Genomic DNA, 23,457 nt, shown 5'->3' on the forward strand with positions numbered 1-23,457 from the left:
TAAATTGATACAGATATTCTCTCCTAATACTCTCAGCTATTTACCCTTTGCTTTTATAGGCTTCTCAATGGTAATCAGGGTTGGCATGTAAGCACTTATATGCCAAAGCTGTCTTTTAAATGTCACTCTATTTCTTGCTTAGTTTAACAATTGCACAGTTCTGCTCTTAAAACACCATCAGCAGTACTCAACACCAAACCATGATAAAAGTTGGACATCACTTGTAATTGCCCAAAATTGATACCAGGCTATGAAACAGTGATGACAATTTCACAGCACAATTATTACCTTTGAATTTCACTTCAAATAACTACCTTAAAATTATGAGAAACAATCATCAGAAATACAAATGCTTACTGGCACTTCAACACATATTCATTTTTATTTAAGCATATGTAGCAATATACAAAGCTGCCTAGCTTACAGACTGTCATGTATTTTATTTGTAGTCTCTTCCATTCAATACATTATCCATGTAATTCCCTTTTTTTCCCTGTACATTGAAGGAAAGAAACATGACTCCAAGAAACAGTAGTTCTTTAAGATGTGCTGTCCATATGTTACATGACACTCCATGCTTTCCTCTCCTATATATCCAAGTGAGCAGACCTCTAGCCCAATATACCTGTTAGGGATGCAGAGTTGTATTTCAATGCAAACTACATAAAAACCCCAAAAGTGTCAGGACAAACCATTTCACAAGAGTTATGACAATATAATACCAAGGTCTTAGAGGCCCTTCCAGTACCACGAAAATGCTGCTAGATAGTTATTACTAAATTTCCCTAGATTTGGTCTTTTCTGGAATATAAATGCACAAAATGTTTCCAAAATCCAGGGTACAGGAGCCAGGTACTGCTGTTTGTGGGGGAAGTTGACCACAGGAGTAGGTATGGTCAGGCCATGTGTTCCAAAAAGTGTGGTGGCAACAGTTGAATATGTTGGTTAATGCAAATAAACACGGGACAGGCCTAAGAACTTGGCTAAAAAGAAATCTGGAGTAAGGCACTGTTGGGATGGCAGGGGATGTAGAAACAAGGGATGAGAAAGGTATAAAGGAGTGAAAAAGCAGCCCTCTGGGCTGGAAAGCACTGGGTAGAGCTCTGGGCTGAAGACCAAATGATTAGAGAATGGGAGCAACATAAACTGATTTACCAGAGTTCATCTCCCTGAGCATAGCTGACCTTGTCTGGGGGCTGGGGCATTGCCAGTACCATTGCCTCCTTCCTATTGCCTTTGGCCATGGGAAGCAGTGACTCTTGGCTGTGGACTTTATGAGGGCAGCACGTTTCAAAGAAGCCTGATCATTTCCTCTTCTCCACATACAGTCTGCTCCTGCTAACTTATTAATACGTGTTAAGATGATGGTGAATCACCCTTTCAGTACCTAAAAGAGGAGGACAATAACAGAGCTAGAGAGGAACTTTTTACAAGGGTCTGTCATGACAGGACATGGGGAAATGGCTTTAAACTGGAACAAGTTTAGATTCAGAATCTAAATCAGGTTTAGATTTAGATGGCAGGTTTAGATTAAGTATTAGGAAGAAATTCTTTCCTGTGAGGATGGTGAGACACTGGAACAGGTTGCTCAGAGAAGCAATCCATCTCTGCAAGTGCTCAAGACTAGGGTGGATAGGATTTTGAGCCACCTGGTCTAGTGAGTAGTGTCCATACCCATGGTAGGCAGTGAGAACTTGATGATCTTGAAGGTTCCTTTCAACCCAAATCATTCTGTGATTTCAAGATAATACTGACAAAAATTCAGGCACTGCTCACCAAGCCACCAATGCTCCAGCCATTAAGTAGTATTTTGTGAAGACATAAAAGTAGGCATCAAATAGTTCCTTCATATCTTTTTGCGAAGTGTACCTTGAGGACACCACTACAGCCTGATCTGTACACAAATGCCCACCCCTTCAGACTCAAAAGCTGTCTTGAAAATCCACTCAGGTTATCAAACAGGACCACCCAAACTAGAGCTGAACACATTAACTTCTGAGTGGTTCATACACAAAGCAGTTGTGAGCTTTCCTCTAGGTTACCTAGTGCTGCTGTGCAGATTATGGAAGGAGACTTCCAAAAAGGAGCAGAGCACAAGGAGCACATGCTTCCATAAAGGAGCAGAGAAATAAAGGTGCAGGGAGGAGCCAGGAGCCGCTACCTCTCACAGGAGCAAGTTACTGCGGATTAGCTGAACGCGGTAATTTGCTCCTGTGCGAGGCAGCAGCTCCTGCGCTTGCTCTGGTGGGTGCAAGACTGGTGACACATTGTGCGGGGACACAGACAGCCCTGCAGCTCTAGCCAAGAGCACAGGGGTCAGATAGGCTTGGAAAGCAGGGAGTATGGAGTGAAAAACACAGTGTGTGCAGTAGGAGGGCTGAAAAGGGGTAACGGGCACTGGAAAGGTGGAATGTGTTTAAGGAAAATGATGACCAATGAACAAGCTTATGGCTTGGGGTGTCTGGTTTCTCAGGAAGAAAGCTGCCCTGCAACAGGCAGTGGTGGGCACAGAGCTGCCCACAGCAATGCTTCAGTTACTCACTAGCCTTAGGAAACAGAACATTCAACTTCTTCCTTACATTTCAACAAAAGCGCTCACAAAATCCCAGAACTGATGACAAATTATCAAATAATATCTTGCAGTATTTTATTAGGCAACCCTAAAATTTAACTTGACAAAATTATGCTTGAAGAGTAGTTCATTGCTCCACATAAGTCAAGTAGTTTGATACTTTATTTCTGGTTTATTCTTGATGGTTGCCTGTTCCACCAGCCACTGGAGCACCTGACTCTAGATGAGTTTCATTCTAGATAAGCTTGTTTGCTTTTAGGAGCTTGGGTAAGTGCTATAGCCTGCCGCCAAAGCTTTGTTGGATGTAATAAAAGTTCACTGTTGTATTTTATAATCACAAAGGTATTTGAGGGCATGCAGAATTGCAGAAATTTTCAAAACTCATCTTGATACTGTGCATGTCTGTCTCTGCTTGTAATGGCAACATGGATGGAATTGACTGGTTTCTGCCAAGGATAAGAGGCAGCTTCTGCTGTGGTCTGTTCTCTTACCTGAAAGAACTCTCTCCAGATCAGACAGGCTTTTTTCTGGTTTATATGAACAGTGGATTGATACCGGAAACATCTTTGGTGTGTGCCTGGAGGGATCTCACTCTATCAGAAATTATTAAATAGGAATTTGACTGATGAGATGATGAAATAAAGGGATTAAAATACACAGATTATTTCCACTTTACAGTCAGAAGCAGCAAAAAGCAGCTACACTGCCGCTGGGAACTGATGTAACAACTTCATCCTTCGTATGCTGTGGGCAGATTTGCACTCTTCACAGAGATTGCTAGTGAAAAGATTTCAGTCCTTAGAAGACTTGTGCCAAGATTGGAATAGCTGTGAAGCAAAATGGAAAGAAAAAAAAATCCTGACACCCAGCTGGGTTATTGACCCTTCTGAACATCTGCATCTTTATTGCTAAGACCACCTCAGTGTACACATCCATGGTTAAGGCCAAAAATGCAACACACCCTGTTTTGAATATAAACTGGGGAGACAGAGTAAAATTTTAAGAAAATCTCTGTCACTACACTCACAGTCTAAACTCCTATATTTAAAATAGCTATAAAATGGGGATTAATATTAGTTATGAATGTTTTATGTTTAATTTTTTAAATTATCTTTTGTGTGATAAGCATACTGAAATACTATACTGATATGCTCTGCATGTGCTTTTAACTGTCTCTGAAAATCACTCTGGATGCATTTGCACATTTTGGGCAGACATGACTGTTAGAAGTCATGAAAACAGATGAACAACAGCCCTGACAGCAGAAGTAATAACTTTGTAAGTTAAGTAAATGTATTTTCAAACACTGCTTGAATGTTCTTCATGGGTAGCTTTGAGGATGAAGGTACCTTTCATACATAACATTGTAAATTTTGTATTGTATTGTACAAAGACATCATTCTACTATGTCATTAATGCACATGACGACCTGAGCACAAATACAGCACTATGACACAGCAGAAAGAACACCATAATCATGTGATGAAGCTGATGTCTTTTACAAATATGATAAATATTCTGCCTTTATCCTGTGTTCACTTAAACTGGGAGGGGAAACTGCACTGTGCTGCAATATCATAACCAAAGAAAGAGAAGCAGCTTCCCAAATGGTTTCTTGAAGAATCACTTGAATTCTACTACAGTGACATTCCAATTATATTTTGCTTCTTGCTTATGATAAACATTTCCTATTGGTTTAAAACTCTAATATGTATTTTCTAGGAATATATAAAAAAGAAGAAAATCAGAAAAGAATAAACACAGAGTTATGAAAAATGATGTTAGGCCTGCAAACAACATGCATTTCATCTTTTTCTAGAAGTATAGAGTCAAGAACTTGACAGTTCCCCAGAAGCTGTCCACGCAGAAAAAGGACAATGGCAGCACACAGGCTCCACAGGCAAGACAGAAGAGCTGTCTCTTGCTTTCCATAGTGCATGTACCAACCACCTGTTTGGGCTAGAAAAATATTCTAACAGGAATTGTTAGTCATCAGTCAAGCAAGAAAACATTTTTTTGTGGACAAATATAAGCTATTCTAGTATAATCATCATTGTAAAGAGTAGGCAAATAGACTGTATATCTGATGTAGGACATTCTTCCTCAAATAAGACCACAAACTCAAGAAAGTTATGAGGGAACTGAAAGAGATATTATGCACTGCCACTTAAAAAGTAAAAATGCAAAAATCACTGGATGAGAACATGGAGGGAAAAGGCTGGGAAGGAATACATTAAAGTGCAAAAAAAGAGACCACAAAGAGTTTTATAATGCTAAATTAATCTCTACAAGAAACAACCCTGCAGAAATGTAAGTAAACCTCCTTCATTCTGAATTTGCAGAATAGTCCACAAGTTAACAGTGACTGCAATTAACATAAAAGTGTATTCTAAACAATATTCCCAGGGAAAAACGCAGTGGGTAGCACAAACTACAGACTTGAATGTAACACCCTCAGCCCTCCCACAACACTATTACAATAGCATGTGCCATTTGTCATATTAATAAGCGTGGTGCTTTCAAGCACATGCAACTCAGGCAACAATATCAATGTTATGTGCTAATTGCCCTCCCAGCTCTTATGTGTGGTACTTGAAAGGCTTCACTGCACTACCTCACTCCCCACAGTAAATCACTACCTGTCACTGACCATTGATAATGGGAATCTTGGCAGTAACTGATCCCTGAAAGACATACTTCCACTGAACAATGTCACCACAGTTATATATCAAATGAAATAAAAATTACATTTAGAGGACTTGAAACTGCAAACTGAAGTGACCTCGTATCTGAGGTAATAGTGATTCTAGACAATCAAAAAGAATAAACTGATAAATATGAAGGTTTACTTTCAATTAGTAGGGTTTAATTTGCATCTGTTTTTGAAAACGTGTTTGGCTGTGGCGGGATTTCTTTTTTTGGGGGGTGTGAGAGTGTTTGTACACAAATACTTTCCTACAGGCAGGGAGATTGTTTTCAAGGCATATTCTCACACTTGATAAATACAACAACAATATCAGATGTTTCCAAACAGCACTTCTTTTTGTTTGCTGCATTAATGTCTAGTGCTGATAATATTTTAATGTTTGTCAAAAGCATGTTTGGCTTTGTTTTACAGGTAAATAACATAAAAAAGCATTTTAACTACATTTACATATTACCTATCCATAAAAAATAGAAAGGAAAACTAAGTAGAAACAAAAAGTACCTATTAAATAATCATGCCCATTCCTCCACCAATGGAATATTACTCCCTGTAGTATAATGAGCAATTTGGCCAGGCTGGCCATAAATTATCTGGAAAATGAGGCTGCTTGCCTTTTCCTTTGGGAGGTTATTACGTAGTTCAAGAGATTTCACTATTAGAATCTATTTCTGATCATAAACATCAATTTTTCTTTCTGAATATCATCCCTTTCATCTCAGTGAAATATAGGACAGGAGTTAGGAACTATTCCCAATTTGCTGAAAAAGCTGCCTGACACTAGCTGTGATGCAATTCTGCCCAGATTTATCCATGTATCACAAAGCAAGAGCACTCACACAGCTCTGCAGTGGCCTTACTGGAACACCATAAATCCACATTCTTGTCTATGACCCTAGAGGGTCCTTGGCCATCTTTTGAAATATAACAGACACCACAATACAGCAGGTTCAACTACCAGAATTAAGTGAAGAATTGATACCAGAATGTGAAGCTTTGTATCATGAGACTTCAATAAAATACAAAGTCTCATTACAATTTTGAAGTCCAAACAAAGTAATTTTCAGTGTTTCAAGAGCTATTTAAGAAAAACAGATTTCTAACAACAAGTAAGATATTGAAGAAATAAATGAGATCATGAAAAAAAATCTCAAGCATAGCCGAAGTAGGAAACTGGTAAAAAGAAAAATCATGTGGAAATACAGGATCATGTGAAAATACAGGAAACAACCAAGAAAGACAGGGAGACTGAAGAGGTTGAAAAGGTAGTGGATTTATTTGTACGCACCAAAAAAATAAAGGCATTTAGTCAGGAACATGGGGTTTTTCAGTCACCAAAATAAAATCCCTACAGAAAAGGGAGGTACTAAAAGGAAAGCTCTGGAGTTATATTGATAATTAAGGTGAACTAAATCACCACATTCTGACATTTTTAAATATAGAGGGTCTGAATTGCTATTTTTAAAGAATCCAAGTCAATCCAACACACAGAAATAGGGTATTTTCTGCAAACTTCCCAGAGCCCTACCCTTTAGCACAGCATTGTTCAGCACGCTTACCTTGGCCACACATGGCAGTGCTACTTAGGAGGTTGCACATCCCCTGCACTCACACTGTGGCTGCATCTGCCTCTCTTTTGATCATTTTAATGAAAGAGTGCTTGAAAAGTAGTGGGGGACGGGAGAGGCAGCACACTGACATAATCGATTCAGACTGCCAAAAGGCATCTGTTACACTCTTATTCCATACTAATTTATATTTAAAAACCCATAAAAATAGGCAGTAAGTACTTTCATACGGAAGACACTTCTTACTGTTAAGGACCAAATCCTACTTGAGACTGGAAAGGCAGATTAAATGGTCAGTTTCCATTTCGGCAAAGGCCAAGCAACTACTCCATTTAAGTAACAGATTGTTTAATATATTTATTAGTAATCAGAAAGTCACGAACAGAGAAAGTCTGCTGATGAAGCAAGTTATGAAGCAATGGCCGGCAACTTTAGCCAGATGACAAAGTTCATCACTTTGAAAGGAAGCTGATGTTGTATTTAGTATCACTCATACCACCTCAGCATTACTTTCTGAAGTAAATGATGTATGTTCTTTTGTGTATGAATGAGGGAAAGGTACTTACACCTTTTAACTAAGGGATGTATCGTAATGTGAATGAGCCTGTCAACTGGAATTCTGTTATTTCCTGACATTTAAAGGGCTGTCTTCAAAGCTCACTGAATTTTTTTTTCCATGTGAAGTTTTGTCATTCCTTTGTTCTTGGTCTTTCTAATGGAAACAAACAAAAAAACAAACAAAAACAATACACAAGAAAAAAAAAAGACCCACAAAAAAAACCAAAACCCAACCCCCAGATTTTTGTCTCACACAACTATCAACTATTCTAAATCATAAGAGCAGAGCTGGAAATTTGAATACTCTGCAATTGTAACAGGTTGTTACTACTGAAAAACCATGACAAAGAACTGGCAGGGAAGTTATGATGGGGTGATTTCATCTGGCTATAATTTCCCCCATTCTGCCCTTCATTTGACAGCACAGATGCTCCAACAGATTTCTGTTTTTTCCAGAGCCCTGCATGCCACACTAATGGTAGCAAGACCTTGCTGGTACCCTGAGTAAAGCAGTTGGAAACAGTGTCCTTTTCACAATGCAAGGCAAACCAAAGCCTGATCAAGTGATATGTATTTAATTCTTCTAACAAAAGAACAAGAAGTTATTGAATTAGACCAAGTGAGTGAGAATTTAAATATGATTAATATTTAAACACAAAACACATAATTAAACTGGAGCTCATAGACACTGCTCTGGTGTGCAAGAGAAACAGAGATTTGACATGCTTGTGCATAACAAAAACATCTAGAAGACTAAAATTTTCCCCTTAGAATAAAACAGAGGATACAAAATTCACCTGTCTATACTAACCAGAGATACAAACAGTATGAAAATTCCTATTTTCTCATTAAAGATCCTCCACAGGCAGAGTACCCTTAACCATATGTATGCACACAGCCAGACCACTCCAACTGATTTCTTTTCCTTCCTGTTTCTCCACATCACTTTAATGATTTATTAAAAATAAATACTTTATTAATTAATCATACACAACCAGAAAAATGATTGAATTACAGTCTATAAACCTTTTAGGTATGGGTTCATGGGGGACTATGCAGATTGCAATCCCAAGGTGAAGCCTGTAATGAACAACGAATTTTTTGTTTGGAATATAGGTTATGGACTCAGCTGCCACTCTATCCAGACCCAAGTGCCACCAGCAGAATGCCTGAACAGCCATCTGCTGCAAACAAACCTCCACCCAAAATAAGGTAGGAAGGCTGTCAGAGACCTCATGAACTCTACTGAATGCTTCAAGCTCATTACTGAAACCTTTACGGATGGTGCAAGATTTAGTTCCTCTGTCAATTATAAAATTAAATCCCTCAGCATAGTCATACACAAACTTGTAAATTAAATTTCTTTTATAGCAATTCTTATGGTAGTAAGAGACATAAATGTAGTATTCCACATTCTGAAATATTAAGAAAATAAAGGACTATCTTGTAGTATCAACTAACAACACTGTGATACTCATTATTGCATCCATAATCTACAAGGCATTTAAACTGCCCTGTGATCTGAGTGTGCTACTCTGCGCAGAAAACAAACAAACAAACAAACAAAAAAAAAAGTTAAAAAAAAAAAAAAAGCTAAAAAAAAAATTTGAATTCTGACCCATAAATCTCCTTTCTCTATAAGGGAAATCAGGGTGCTCTGCTTCACTTCAGAAGTGCCACATCCCCTTCAGTAACCCCTTTATCCATTTCTCTATCTTTCCTTTATTTCTCACTTTAATAATCAGCTGCCCCTTGGTTTTGTTTTCTATAGATTCCTAAAGATGGCTATGTCCTCTCAATACATTGCACCCCTCTCTGACCTTTTACCCCAATTCCCAAACTTAGAGGGGAAGTGTACTTTTATCAGAGCCACCAGGACGGGAGTGGGAATGCCCTGGGACGATGGCAGCTTGAACAATGCCAAGAAATGGAAGATAGACAGGATTAGGAACAAAAAAAACCCCTTCTGAGATGCCTCTGCTCCACACAAGCTCCAAGGTTCACAACTACTGTTCCAGTTTCATCTGGGCAGCCTTGATCTCCACTCCAGTTAAAACCTGAGGCAGCTACTAAACCCACACAGGGCACTAGCCAGGCACATGCCTCCTTCCCAGGCGTTTGGCACATGGTCACATCTCAATTCACACCCTGAGAAGTCCAATGCAGCCAGAACTACCTCCCTGTGTGAGGAAGAGGACCAGGAAGCTCCATCTTAAGGAGCTGCTTCTAGAAATATTTTTGTCCAATACAACCATTTTGCAAGGTCTTCATATGCTATTAGTATTCTTCTTTTCCAATGCCAGCTTTTTAGATTTTATTTTAAATTATTATTCAGTTTTGTGACAGACTCTCTAAAAATGCAAATAAGCTGAAGTCTGTGTGATAAGCAACTTGCAGAAATGTATCTTTTCTATAAACTGTGGGGAAAAAAAATTGAATTCTTTATTAAAATGTCTGTATTATTATTACAGAAAGAGAGCATATTTTCATTTACTGTACTGAATGATTAATTTGTATTATGTAGGGCACAAATGAAAGAGCAATTATGATTAAATGCAAATCACACAGGACAAAAAATTGGTTACTTCCAGACCCTGGTTGATAACCACTGATTTAACCAGTATCAGGATGACCTCCTTTGTCTCTTCTTTCACATCTTTCTGAGAAGATTTATATAATATAAATTATTAAGTTTTTAATTAACAAATGTACAGTAAAGCAGGAGCGTTTTTTCCATTTTGCAGTCTGCCTCCAATACACATTTTTTTTACACCAAGCAATTTTGCATGTCCTCTTGGGCTATAATTTGCCCTTGCTAAAAAAAAGCTTGCTTAAAAAAATTAGTGCAACATGGTTCAGTATATTTTGGTTTTCTAAGCCGAAAATCCTCTTGGTAGTTTCTAAGGTACATGCATGGATAATAAGACTTATAAAGTAATATAGCTAACTGCAATTATGTACTAGTATTACAGAAAAAAAAAAATCACAATGTTCATTATAAAAACTGTGAACTTAATTCAGGTTTGATTTAAGGAGGACAGTCTCTACAAAAAAATAGTATGTTTTCTTAGGCTAAGCAATACAGCCAGAAAAAACAAGGATGGAGCATGCAAGTTAATCTCAAGTACGAAGAAAGACTTTGATGTCTAGAAATTTGGCTATTTTTTAATATGTCTATGATAAGCATAACAAAACATAAGCAATTGCCTTTCCCTACATACCAGCTACCATCTTCAGACCATCAAAGAGAGAAACTTATCAATCAGCATACAGGAATGAAATTTCAGCTGTTTCATGGAAATTCTATGCATCTTAACCAGGACCTAAATCACTTTGGAGTAGATATAGCAAAAAAAAAGATAATCACCTTTACTGGGAAACCAACCCTGAAGACTCACATGCAAATATGGGTGAGAGAAGTAAAGGAAAATGAATAAAACTTCAGCAGGAACACAAAATTGAATCTATCTGGAAACAGTGACACAGTAATGAGAAGACACAGAAGAGAGAAAAGGGCAGACTGGTAGAGCACATATTACTGTAATAGATGCTGGGAAACCCACATTTTAACACGCCCTGCTGTCAAGTTTTATATCAGCTAGGAAACCCAAGAGCTGAGTGTCTCAAATCTTCTTTTACAACCTTGTGCAATTTAGGAGTGGTTGAAGTTACTCTGTTTACTTAGCTAATACAGAGGTCTATGCTCTGGTTCTGTGCTTGGTCCCAGTACAACACCTGGGGTCAACTCTTTGTGGAAGAATTCCATTTCTTTCAAACATTCCTCTGCCACATTTTACATGCACAGATTAGTGACAATGGGATTACACTGACAGTTCCTGCAATTCTAGTTTTTTTTGTCTAAATATTTAATTCCAAATTCAGAATATTGCTTTAAATTTTCACACCTGACATTTACACTGGAAGAAGTCTTATCCATGATTGATCTAAAATGTATAGAAAAATAATCAATTCCAAGTTAATGTTATAGGCAAACACATTCCTGAAGCAGTAAAAGAATATCAATCAGATGACAACTAATACAAAAACTGCAAAATCAAGTTTCAATTGTTCCTTCAGAGAAATCTTTATCACTCCTTTTTTGAAGTTACATTCAACACTACCTTGTTATTATGGCAGAGAAAACTTATTATGAGAGAGCAAACAGGCTTTTCATTCAGATATAAATCACTCAAAGCTAAGACAGAACATAATTACTGTATTTGACATTTGAAAACTAAGAGAAGGAAAAAGAAATTGTTTTCCTTAGGATCAGAATGCAAGAAGGATTTTTAGAGAGGCTAGAGAATTCTTGTTCATTAAGTTGTTATGAAGATGACCACGCTAAAATAGTCTGAGGGAGGGGAGAGTGTGCAGTCTTATATTTGTTGAGAGTTTGTGGGTCAGAAATAATTTTGCAACTCTCAACTTTCTGAAGTTTGCAGACATGGTACAAGCAGATTTTCTGCAACTGTCCCAATATTCCAGCCAGTTCTGTAAATCCAAGTCAGTCTGTCTGTACTGCAGTTGAAATGATGCTTATTCTCCTCACTATACATTCACTTTCTCCACTTTCAATAAGTGGAGAAAATAAACCTTTGTCTAAGTTTATCAGTAGTCTTGCCTTTTATAGGAAACTGGTTAGTATCTACAGAAACGTAAGAGTTATGGGGATTGGGATGTTCTTACTCTTAGTTTTGTTTACTTATATCAAACTTGAGTAGAAAGCAACCACAGGTACCAACAAATAAATAACAGATTACCTAAAATGAGGGTAGAGAAGGAAGCTCACTAGAATTAGATTTCCTCCACCCTGCTTCTTCCAGCTACTCACTGTTTCCACTGCTAATATCATTCCCTAACTTCTGTATTTTTGACTTTTCAGGTCCCCTTATTAATTAAACTTGAGGATAAGGCTTTGTCAAAAGAAACCAAATAAAACTGCCACCAGCTTCTCCATTGACGGAATTGCTGTTTTAAAGGTTCAGAAATCCATTAGATTTTTTAAAGTTAAAAAAAAAAAAAGATTAATATGTGATTCTGGAGCTATTACATCATAGGAATTAACTTTGAATAATTACCAAAATTTTGTCCTTCTGTCAGAAACATCTATGCACTTTGTCTTGCAAGAAATTTATATGAAGTCAAGTTTAGTGAATGAAAGTAATAAATCAGGTTGAGCAATAACAGAGATACGCCTTCTTAACAAGAAGACATATCACTAAACAAGAGTACATAACTAGATCACGCTGTTCAAATAACAACCTGTTAAAAAAACATGTAAGAGAAGCAAATGTGCAAAGTCTTAATCTATAGCATCTTTATGCTATGAATTCCTAGACTGTTTAAAAATATTTCTGCATTAAATTTTCATTTTAGAGAAGTCATCAGTTTCATAACTCAGCTTTCAGCAACAAATACTTTTGGACCAAATGCTGTACAAAATCCTCTGGGAAATGAATGACCCTCAGTCCCTCAGTCTGTACAGAGGAAAGCAGCAGAACAGACAGTGCCATATAATTTCAATATTAGTTCTTTTCTGCAGTCAATATGGTTCATAGCTCTTCCTCAGGCTTGTCCAGTCAACTTGTCAAGTTTTTAAGTAATTGGTACAGGTTATACGACGCTTTAAATATGTGGTGCCAATTTACATTCACTCAAATGAAAGTGTTTTACAAGTGTAAAACAATGGCCCCTCCTCTTACCACAGTCTGGACATAGGCATGCCTTTTGCCCATAGAGGCTCTATCAAAACACAAAATTTGCCAGACAAATAACATCAAAAAACTTAACCTAATCTCTGAAAAGGCAGGATATAATCTTCAGAAAACACATGGAAAATTCCTACATACTGCATGTATCTGAACATTACAGAAAAACAACTGGCATATGATACATAAAAAAAAATGTGTAATAACTTCCTCTTATTTTTAATATGACAGCAAAACTAAAGTAAACAACAGAGAAATCATCACCATGCAGAAACCATTAATCATATCTTATTAAATGGCTGAACAAAAGAGAAAAATGACCAGCTTTGAACATTTCGTTTTGGTGACATAATTCAAATACCTGAAGCTTAATACTTTTGCCATTGAAGCAAGCTGTATTTTAGCTGGAAGAAAGCATTTGCATGCCAAACCATTCCCTCTCCTAAAACCAAAAAATTATTCCAGTTTATCATGATACAGAATTCACCTTTTGAAACACAATTTTCTTAACACATAAGTAATGTGTGAAGATTTTTTTTTAATGTGACATTGTGCAGAAACCAAGTGCAAACATCCTGCTCAGTGGTACTTGAGTAATTTCTGCTTCTCTTCTTGAATGAGACTAGAATGACCAGCAGTAACTCCTGAGTCAGAACTGTGTTCAGATTATTTTAACTACAAATTAAGAAGTTAGTATGTTAATGACACTTAGTTGAGGAGAGTTAACCGTGTCCATAGAAAATATCCCCTTCTGAAGGGGAGATCATAGTTCAGATCCTTCATTAAGAGATATCCAATTCACTTCTGAAACTATCTGTCTTACTCTATTCCACAAATCCAGAGATCTCCTGCAACTGAATATCCACTTTCAAGTAGAATTCTGTATTTCTGAGAAAAAAAGACTAAGATCCTGAGAATTTGATATTCGATATATACCAAAGGAGTGAAGTGCTTTTATAAACTTCTGTGTGAAATGATGGTTTTGACATTTTCCCATTGAGAAGAAAAAAAATAAAATAATCAAATTCACTATCCTGTTTCACTCTTCTCAATCCAACCTTCTCTATCCTATACTTAGAGATAAACACATTAATTTATAATCCACTGATAAATATTTGGCCACAGTGCAATCTTTTAGCAGTTTTTGAAAAAAAGACTTTAAGTATGAAAATAGCCAAAGATTATAGCTTTGAAAATATTTAGTTGTTATAAGGGGGAAAAATGCCATCTGCTGGGTACAGCTGAGGACTGTCCTTTTCTTACCAATACACCATGCTGTCCTGGGAGTTTTGTTTCCATTTCATAGTTCATTTTTCCCATCTGGAAAACTGATGCAGATACATGCATTGTTTTTGAGGGGACGTAATAGCAAACTCATTAAAACTCTGTAACAAAAACTTCTTACTATATACCACTCAGAGGCTGGAGGGCTGACAACAGATAGCATGACTAGCAAAGGAATAATATTGCTATTAATCTTTCAAAAACATTAGAACTGTCTCTAACACCCCTCCCCCCACCCCCAAATACTTCACATTCTCTTGTGTTTCCACTTATATAAACTTCACTATTAGGTGATTTATAAGCCATGGAACACTGGTTGGTGGAGTACAGGTGAAGAAACACTTAGCTACCTAGCTTAAAAGCACGAAAGCAAGGCATTGAAAATCTCCTTAATAAAGTATTAAAAAGAAGTGGAGAATGCCCAGTTAAGAAATATATTTTTATGAAGAGGGCAAAAAATTAAAAAGATAAAAAGCTGATTTAATAAAATGGAAAACTTTAAAATTAAGAAATGTGATGAAAGGTAGATAGGGTTTCCATATGTAAACATGAAGAAGAAAACAAAAGAGTTGACTTGATTCATAACAGACAATGGGATTACTTTACATTTTTGCTTTTGTAAATTTTACAATGTAAAATGTAACAACTGTCACCTGTGTATGCATATACACATATGCATATAGGGTGTATATTTATAAATTAAAAATTCTGATTCATTTCATATGAAGTTGAACCAGCTCACAATCTTGAAAATCTGGGTTTCAAAGTTAAAATAAAGTCTTATTTCTCATATACAATGATGCTAAAAATCATGCAGCTTCTGTGATGTACATTCCTTTCTTCTGTTTAAGATAAAAGACTTGATTTCAGAATAGAATTCAGTACAAAACCATGCTTGTACTTCGCACTCACTGCTTTGTAAAAAGACAACAAGCATAAAAACTGTGAAAATAGTTTGGCCTTTTTAAGATCCTCTAGCAAGATGACATGTTGTCAGATGGAACCAAAACTCTACTGAAAACAATTAAATGCTTTTTACAAATTCCCACTCAAAGTGCAATATGTGCACATGCTCCATACACCACAGTTGCCGTTCTCTTCCCTATCTCTCAGGTAAGTAACAACATGGATTCTCCACTACCACTGACTCATCAGGCCCTGATTATGCAAACTGATTTCCCACTGACAGATACATGCAACTATAGCCTCACTGATCTTAATGTGCTTCTACAGCAGGACAAGTATCTTTTCCCAGAAAGAAAAGCTACAAGCTGGGTGTTAGTTAAAAAGACAGTAAATGTGAATTACCAAACCTGTGGCACATCTTAAGTCATTAAAGAGATATCAAAAATCCAATTTACTTCCTCAAAATGAAAATGGCCCTTAAAATGCTAATTTTTAAAAACTCATCCTTCATGTACATAGTTTTTTTAAGACAATCATCACCATTTGAATCCCTTCAAAACCAAAGATACTAGATAATTATCCTGAAAAGGGATTAAGTAGGTTTCTTTTCTAAAGTCTCTGAAGTTGTAAGATAACCACATGTACCAAGAGTTTTTCTATGCTATCAACGAGAGAAGGTGAAACTGCTGATAATCTCCCTGTATTTCAGAAGCTCACAGCATGCATACCATATTGATAACAGTGTTATGGCAGAAATGCAAACAATCTGCACCAGGGTAATTTATTTTTTGACATATTTTGTTCATTCCAAACTACTTGTGAATTCAGTAAGACACAAAAAGCTAGGCTTCTAATTCCTAAACCAATTTCAAAACATACTGATTGTATCAGAGCAAACTGAACAGTAGTCTTGGAGCTATGCCTGTCATGATTTTTTTTTTTTTATCTTTAATATATTCATTATTTAGTACTTATATCTGTTCTTTTATGATTTCTGAGTTTGGTGTTGTCAGAAAAATAAGTAAGAAAATGCTCAGAGTAAGAACAATAAAGAGCAGAAACATATACAATATCTTTGTCTGTCCATACTGTTTGCTCTACTCTACCATGGCGATAATTTCTTTTCCCTTTTAGTTTGCTTTATTCTTCTTTGAACTACAACACAGAAGGCAAAGGAAGTAATCTGAGCTTGATTTTTTTTCTTTTTAAATGCATGTTTCATAGAACCACAGATTGGTTTGGGTTGGAAGGGACATTCAAGATCATCTTGTTCCATCCCCTGCCACAGGCAGGGACACCATCCACTAGACCAGGTGGCTCAAAGTCCCATCCAACCTGGCCTTGAACACCTTCAGGGATGGGGCATTCACAGCTTTTCTGGGCAACATATTCCAGTGCCTCACCACTCCCACAACTAAGAATTTCTTCCCGATACTTAATCTAAATCTGCCTTTTTTAGTTTAAAGACATTCCCCTTTGTCCTATCACTAGAGGCCCTTGTAAATAACCCCTCTGCAGGTACTGGAAGCTCTCCTGTCTCCAGGCTGAACAAGCCAAACTCTCAGCCTGTCTTTGTAGGAGAGGTACTCCAGCCCTCTGATCACCTTTGCAACCTCCTCTGGACTCACTCCTGCAATTCTTTAATTTCAAACAGCATTGAAAAATACTTATTTTTCAAATCTGTAATAATCCTATACTACTGATCCTTTCTGAACATAGTTTAAGATGTGTAGAATCTGCAAATTCAAGAAAACAGACATAACATCTCATTAAGCAACAAATTAAAACTACAAACACATACCACCAAAAAAACCAAACCAAACAACTCAATATTAATTGGTACTGTAAACAATTAATGGAGAAAAAAATATTCTGAGTTAAGGTACCCTTCATGACATACTTAAAAAAATCTAGAAAATACCCTCTGTCTGAAAAAGACCAAATAGTCACTACATGCAAAAATGCAAAAAATGCATTTCAAAGAAGCTCATTTCAATTTCTAAAATCCATGTAAAGCACTTTGAACAAGATGTTCACAAATACTCTCTAATAAGTCCTATAATTTAAAAAATTTATATGCACTGGTGGAAAAAAAGCATGTTCACCACTGAGTTCCAGTAAGTTTCAGAGCAGCATATCTATTTCAAGCTATAGCAAAAGGAAGATGAACAACTTTTTCTATGTAAATTAGATGGCTTTTAAATAATGCATCTGGCAAATCTTTACACAGTATCAATATCAAATTCCTGTTTATAAAAACTGTATGTTATTTTACTTCACAACTCACAAATCTTCTCAAAAAGGACAATCCCACCATTTGTAAATTAAATATATGTACAATAAGTATTCTTACTCTAAGTACTGTACTGGAAAATCTCTATTTACAGTAAAAAAAGCATAAAGAAAGAACACCAAAAATGTTTTAAAATACGTATTAGTTTAAGTGTCTAACAGTTCCATGTTATTTGCAAAATATTTAACATCTGATCTGCAAATTATCTTAGAATAAGCCTGATTGGCAAGGACCATTGCATGTCATCTGCCTCATGTTCAGGACTGGGTCAGCTTCCAAGTTATATCAGGGTGCTCAAAGGCTCATCTAATTAACTTCTGAATGCTTCCAAAGATGGAGACTCCACAACTTGCCAGCCTACTACAGCATTTGACTTTCATCACACTGTTTCTCCTCTTGACCTTCTACAATGTGTGTCCTTTGTCTGTCATTTTTTCAACATCAATCTCAGAGCAATGTGGCTTCACCTTATCTATCACCTGCCATTAGGGAGTAGTAAACAGCAGTAAAGTATTACACAGCCTTCTCTTATTTGGACAGAGGAAACCCAGTTCTCTCAGCCTTTCTCTATATGTCATGTTCCCCAATCCCCCCATGGTCTTGCAGGCACTCCACTAAATTTGCTCCAATGCATCAATGTCTTTCTCAATTTGGGGAGGCCAAAACAAGACACAGTACTACAGATGCAGTCTCACAAATGCCAAATAGAATTGAAGAATCGTCTACTCCACTGCAGCCCACCCATCACATTAAATTGGCTGCCTTTCCTCTAAGGGCTAACTCTCGCTCCAGTTTCAAAGTTCTGCCTTCCAGTATCCTGAGGTCCAGTTTGCCTAAGTAGTCCCAAACTTCAATTTCCCTGCACTCTCCCATGAGATTCAGGGACCTCAAAAGCCTGAGAACAGACCTTGCCAAAGCAAAGGCTGCAGTGTGTACCTACAGCCTTTTTGTATCTTTTCCACTGTCCAGTGCTGCATCAGCATCACACCATTTCCTTAAGCCTTCCTCACATTAACAAGTTACCTACAGGCATCAGTGACTTACCTTCAACTCCAGCGTAGTTTTGGTTTTCCTATTTCCTTTTCTCTATACCCAAACACTGTTTTTACATTCTTCACTGTCACTGTTCACAGATTCCATACATTTCATTGTTTGGGTGAGTTGACTTAGGAATTCCCCTTTCAAGCAAGCTGCACTTGTTTGTCGTATCTGCTTGTGCATTCCTGCACAGGGAAGAGTCTGTCCTTGTGCATTTGAGGAAGCTGTTCTTGAAAATCAACCAGCTGTCCTGAGCCTCTCTGCAGTTCAAAGAGACCTGACACAGGATACTACCTCTGTTACATGAAAAAGCCAAAGCCAACTATTCTGAAGTCCAATGTAATTTCTTCACTGCCTGCTTCTCTCACTCTTCTCAGATCCTACCACCTTACAGTAGTTTAGTTGGGGTGGCATCAGCTCTCCATTTCCACATTCACAAGTAGCAAGGAATCTAAGGTACACGGGCAAATAAGAATAAATATCTATCCAAATGTAAATTAGAAGAGAGAAATACATGGGAGGTATGAAAATTTTGAAAAATGTGGTATTTGGGAGCTTTTCTCCATCTCATTCAAAAGATAGAAATGGCTCTTAGAATGGATAATCATGATGATAACTGACACAAGCAACTGGAAAGACTACTTTAGGGCAGCAATTATTTCAAGAAAAGGGAACAGGGTCCACAAAACATATGAGACTACATTTACATTCCAATTTGCTAGCATACAGATAATTTTAGGATGATACGAGGCAAAGCTTTTAAAAATCTGGAGAAATGAGTAGCTGAAGTAGAATAATTATCTGACAGATGGAGATTGCCCAAGACTGCCACTTGAACATATAAAAAGATGAGACCGACTTCATTTCTGAAATGCAACATTAGAAATTCCGAGAGCATCCTGAGTATTAGTTGTGGAAGGTACAAGATTTTGTTCAGTGTACCAGAGTACAAATAGAGGTTAGATTCAAAGCTTTATTTTGAAAATAGTTTTTAAAGCCTGAAGCTTTACAAAAATATTCTAAGTATCTTCATATAAACAACATAGCATACATGTTCACAGCATAGCACTTCACTAAAATGTCTGTCCACCAGTTTCCTTTGCAATGCCAGTGTTGCAGCTGCATATTTCTACCATGGTGGCATTTGGGCTTCCCCTTTCTGTGCCACTGCATTGCTCTTTCTACACATTACATCTTCTGCAATCTGTTGGCACAACCATGCTCCTACATTTCCTCTTCAGGTCAACTCTAGCAACAGCTGAATGCCTGAAGGAAATAGCTAAGCAAATTACTCCTTTGCTTTCAATGGCAACTCTCACATTTCCACCAAAAGTAAACAATTCCACTGCGTGTGTGCTTCCTTTAACAACAGTACAAGCATAAACACAACACATTCAAACCTGCACTCAGGCTGCTGCCATCCTCACATGGCACAACTTTGACTCTATTTGCAATATCTTGGCCTTATTCGTTCCATTATTGCTGTACAACTTCATCTGCATTCTGCCTCATAACTCCACTGTGCACAACAGTAATGCAGCCCCAACACTCACTGTGGTCTTTGGAAGCTAGGGAAACATGGGATTACTATTTTTATCACCAGGATATTACTTGTTAAAGCCCCTTTCTGTGATGCATGGCACATATAAGAATAAGTCTGTGCTCTTTGATAATGGACACTCTGTAAACAGGTGAGAAGGCAAAGATTTCACAGCCCAAACTAACAACTTCAGTATCACATAAAAGTGGGAATGGGAAGAGAGGAAGGACCACCAACACCTGGGCCATACCAACTATCCCATCAGTTCTGCTGTCTTAGCTGATTCAATTAACTCATACGATTTTTCAGCCAGTTACTAATTCTTTTTAAAGCAGAAGAGTGAGAAAGATTAGCTTATAAAATTGATAGAAACATAGCTGTATGAGAGCAAATCAAGAATATTACAGCCATTTTGAACCAGTTGCAGCTCTTCTTCTCTCCCAGTCCTTTTTAGTTTGTAAAACAAAAAGGAAAAACCATTTCTAAGAAATGAAGAAAAAAAGAAGACATCCACTTGCCTGTGGTCATGGTATCTACATCTGGTTGTCGATTTGTAATTTCCAATGGTTCCAAGGAATACAATACATTCAAGGAACGATCCTTGGATGTATTGTATTTTATCTCCCATTTTTTATTACTTGACAATGTCCAAGGTAAACACAACTTTGCCTAAACACTGTTTGGGGTTTTCCGCATATGGTCTAGTTAATAATGGATATAATAAAAGAAATTACAAACACTAATAAATAGTTAATGTCCTCTTCAGATTACTAATTATTTTTAGAGGAGTACAGCTTCAAAGGTGAGCAAAATAGTTAATGGTTTTTGTCTAGTACTTCAATGTACTAGATAAAATTTATATTGTGATTGAAAATAGTATCAAATTGACCCAATAAGGTATTAATTCAAAGCATATAAAGCCAAAATTTTCTTGTAATTTCATTTTAGCAGTCTGATACAGATAAAATTAAAGGCTTTGCACAGGCCAATTAAAAATCTGTAAAGGAAGCATGGACATTTAAGAAATTCTTGTTATGGAAGTTACCAGAAATATGGTACTATGTGATATTTTCAGTTGATATTTGTGACATTTAAATAAGATTCAGAGTTAGTTTGGGGTTTTTTGGCTTTTTAAGAAATATTCATACAACCAGACATTTTGAGAAAAAGCATCTCTACTACTTAAAAACAGTCTTCCCTGTAATAAAAGTGAGAATCTGCACACAGCAAATAAATATCCTTCACATTCTCTATTGATAAGGTTATTTAACTTGTAGGTCATTGGGAAAAGCAGTTAATGTGCTTAAGGCCTCTTATTTTTCATAAGCATCACCATAATTTAGGAAAACACAAGGAATATGTGAGACCATTGGTCTAATAAACCTGAAATGAAAGAGAAGTGCTGGGAAGCAGGTCAGCCTTTTTAAAACATATGTAATACTAGAGCTTTTCAGTCCAACTGCTGTGTTTCACAAGAGACAAACAACAAAGTACTCTCTTGTTTAGCTGATTTAATGAATTGCTGGTTGTTATTGCAGGGGTTTTGTGTTAGGGGGTTTTGCTGCTTTTTTTTTTTAACCAAGGCTAACTATATTGATGTAATGAGAAGAGATTGAGAGAGAGCACAAGCTAAAATTCTTGCAAACACAACACAAAAAAGAGTTAATCTCACCATCATCCTGATGCTTGGAAAGGTTGGACTATGATAATACACAGGAGACAATTACCAAGGCTCAGCTGATAAGATGTAACTCACTAAGGTGCAATAATGCAATTTCTTTCAGATATGTGCACTGAACAGGAGTGCCAGTATTAGGTCACTGAGGTTACAGAAACCCTGCCTTTCTTTAGGATGAAATAGTATCTTTTTTCTTTATGTTTATTCTTTGTTATGCAGTCTTCATCTTTATCAGGCTTATTGTAATAGTACTTCACAGATCATAAGACCAATCCTTTTTAATTCAATGGCAAAACTCCCTCCAATATCAAGAGTGAAATAACTGAAGCCCAGATAAAAGCAATTGGTCATTCATCCGTAACAGGACTACATCTGGGGTGAAACAGCAGCTATTTTGCAGTTAACACTTCTTTTGCAAACTGATCTATGGATGGAAATGCTCAACGCAAAACACAAGGGAATTTATATAGATGGAAAATAATCACACTGACTAAAATCTGGCAAAGTCCCCAGAGGTAACTCCTTTATTCAGATGAAAAATGCACAAGATTGTTTACAATTGTTCAGGATCTCAATTACATATGCTATCTAAAAGACATGTCCAACAGCTGACAGAACTCTAATCTCATGTTACTGAATAAATAATGCTTCTATATGTTTTGTTTTGTTTTGTTTTTCACTGAGTGATTAGAGAACTATAAATGCAAGGGCTGCATGGTTGTGGCTTTGTGATTTGGTTCAGTTTGTAGCACTACTGTTCAGGCTGTAAACTCTAATAAGATCATGCACAACTGCTGGACAGGTTTAGTTATGTCTGCATTTCAAGATTTAAAGATGAACCTGTAAATCAGAATGAAGGACTTGGAAATTACAGACAATCCTTTTTCACATTGTTTCAAGCTGTTATGTATTTGAGATCAATATTTTAACTTGGGCTCCTTATTTGTCTATAAGACATCAATACAAAGGCATACCTTCTATTTCTGTAAATGTTGTTTGCCTATCAGTGTCAAAACAACATGCAACTTCTGCAAATTCTGTACCAGTACTTCAGCCACATCTGTGTATTTTGCTGCCAAATGCCCAACAGGTTCACTGGCTGAATGGCAGATCCCAGAGGATTGTGATCAGTGGCACAGGGTCTAGCTGGAGGCCTGTCCTAGTGGTGCTCCCCAAGGTTCAGTAATGGGCCCAGTATTGTTTAATTTATTCCTCCATGTCTTGCATGGAGGGGCAGAGGCCTTCTCAACAAGTTCACTGATGACACAAAGCTGAAGGAGTGGCTGATACCTCAGAGGGCTCTGCAGCCCTTCAGAAGGGCCTCAGCAGGCTGGAGAGAAGTGCAGAGAGGAACTTCCTAAAATTTGTCAAAGGGAAATTTGGGAGCTGGGGCTTCTGCTGTTCATGAGCCACCAGTGCCCTTGTGGCCAAGAAGGCAAATGGTACCCTGGGGTGCATTAGGAAGAGCATTTCCAGTAGGCTGGAGGAGGGGATCCTGCCCATCTACTCTGCTCTTGTAAGGCCACATCTGCAGTGCTGTGCCCAGTTCTGCGCTCCTCAGTACAAGAGAGACCTGGAGCTCCGGGAGCACATCCAGTGGAGGGCAAC

The 23,457-nt window shown here is 37.2% G+C and overlaps 1 protein-coding gene and 1 non-coding gene across 5 annotated transcripts in view; both read right to left on the reverse strand.

The window, feature by feature from the left end:
- RNGTT (RNA guanylyltransferase and 5'-phosphatase) overlaps positions 1–23,457 on the reverse strand; it is a 170,718-nt gene that overhangs the window by 36,753 nt on the left and 110,508 nt on the right. The window lies entirely within an intron of this gene.
- On the reverse strand, positions 2,142–2,242 carry MIR1451 (microRNA mir-1451). The gene has a single exon (NR_048952.1). It is a non-coding gene; the product is annotated as a microRNA mir-1451 (primary transcript).

Source organism: Taeniopygia guttata, chromosome 3, assembly GCF_048771995.1.
Source record: "Taeniopygia guttata chromosome 3, bTaeGut7.mat, whole genome shotgun sequence".
Classification (NCBI taxonomy): domain Eukaryota; kingdom Metazoa; phylum Chordata; class Aves; order Passeriformes; family Estrildidae; genus Taeniopygia; species Taeniopygia guttata.